At 39.7% G+C, this 1922-nt stretch overlaps 1 non-coding gene across 1 annotated transcript; it reads left to right on the top strand.

Annotated features, from left to right (window-relative positions):
- Nucleotides 1–1438: 1438 nt before the first annotated feature.
- Nucleotides 1439–1568, top strand: LOC127681977 (small nucleolar RNA SNORA17). The gene has a single exon (XR_007977300.1). It is a non-coding gene; the product is annotated as a small nucleolar RNA SNORA17 (small nucleolar RNA).
- The last annotated feature ends 354 nt before the right edge of the window (nt 1569–1922 follow it).

Genomic DNA, 1922 nt, shown 5'->3' with positions numbered 1-1922 from the left:
ATACATTAGATCTTATTTCTTTTTAGGTCAGTCACTGTAAATGGAAGGTTGTTGCAGGAAGATAACTGTGTTTAGTGTACAATTCATTATACATCCAGTGATGATGTAGATAAATTCTATGTACCACGTGATGTTGTAGGTAAAGTCTAAATTAATTCAGGTGTGACAACAGAGAAAGAGGCACAACATGATTATTTAATGTTTGTATGGTGCCAGATAGGCACCATTCAAATCCCATTCAGAGCATCATGACATGGAGACATTCCTGTAATCTCTCTTTGATCACATCATTGTACCAGTAAACTTGAAGTTTCATAAAGACCCACAGAAACCTTATTGGGGTACAAGATAGGTATATAATGTTAACTCAAAACAAAAAAGCACATGACGGCACAAATGCTCTTTGGTGTTGCAAAAGGTGAGGATAGTTCCACTAGACAGGAAGGACTGAATCCAGAGCAGGAATTGGCTGTTATAGTGGACAATGCCCACTGGTTGTTCACTTTTCTTTTCTTTACTTTTTTCTTTTCTTTTCTTTTTTTCCTTATCCAGAATATGTTTCACAGTTTACATAGAACTTATATAATTTTAAGGGAGTATGGAACAAAAATAGAATACATTCCTCTAGTTTTTTATCCCTGGACTCTATAGTAGTTATATCCATGATTCCCTGGCCAAATACCCTGACATAAATAACCAAAGAAATAGATGCTTTGCCTTTGATCTCTGACTCAAATATATGAATTTCTAAGTGTTAGAAGGGCCCTGAACCTGTAAATAGAATAAATCATTTCTCCAGTGTCTTCAGCCTGTCAGGTTCCTGAGTCAGTGTTTCTGATCAAGTACACACACTGAGAGGAAACTGATGCTTGCATGTCTTCTATGATGACTCAGACTTCAAGTCATTCTGACTCAATTGTTACATGACGGTTGACAGAGAATGTTGGTCAAATTTGTACAAACCCTCAGCATGAATTGACAGGAGACATCGTTGTGGCTACACAGGGAATGAGTGTGCACTGGGCCTGCTCATTGTTTCCTCATCAAATTTTTAAATTAAAAATTTTTTAATTCCTTGAGAACTCCAAAAATGTATTTTGATCTTATTTATTTCTGTCCAAACCCCAACTCCTCCTGGATCCATTCTTATATCTACACTACATACCAAATTCAGATCCTTTTCATTTTACGTTAATAACCCACCAAGTTCACTTAGTGCTAATCATATATTCATGGGCACCTGTCTATCCTGGAATTTGATCAACATACCAAAAGCTAAATTAGATTCTACAAATTCTCCTTCCATCCATAGATGTTTTGGGGCCATTTTATTTATCATCATCATCATCATCATCATCTTAGACCATTTCTATTGATCATGACGATGGCAATGATGAAAAGGCCTCTAGCCTAACATGGCTTAAATTCACTATGAAAAAAGGAAGAGGGAGGCACTGCAGATGTGACTGCTATGTCACATGTGTCTCAGTAGGTTGCAGAAAAGAGAGAAGCTATGTCTAGACTCTGTTTTAATCTGTGAACATTTGAATGATTAGTAGTCTAACATATAACGGAAAACAGTGAGCCTGAGAGGAGCATGAGTCTAGTGCCCAGCACCAATGCTCAGGCTCAGACAGGCTCTGAGAACAGAGAACAAGCTAGATAGAGACTAGCAGAAATCCATGTGGGACCGCAGGCCTGGGAAGGAGGGGGCAGAGACAGATGACCTTCATATGTGGCCACTCAGGTGGATGGGCAAGAAGCGAGCTTGTGATGACCACCAGGACAGTGTCATGGGGCTTGGACAGGGAGGTAACCTGAGATGACCACCAGTCATGTACTGGGCAGGCTTGGGGGAGTGGGGCAGACCTTGTTCAAGACAAACCCTGCCCAGGGCCATAATATACAAGTGGGACATATAC

This window comes from Apodemus sylvaticus, chromosome 3, assembly GCF_947179515.1.
Source record: "Apodemus sylvaticus chromosome 3, mApoSyl1.1, whole genome shotgun sequence".
Classification (NCBI taxonomy): domain Eukaryota; kingdom Metazoa; phylum Chordata; class Mammalia; order Rodentia; family Muridae; genus Apodemus; species Apodemus sylvaticus.
This window is presented reverse-complemented; position numbering and strand designations above follow the sequence as displayed.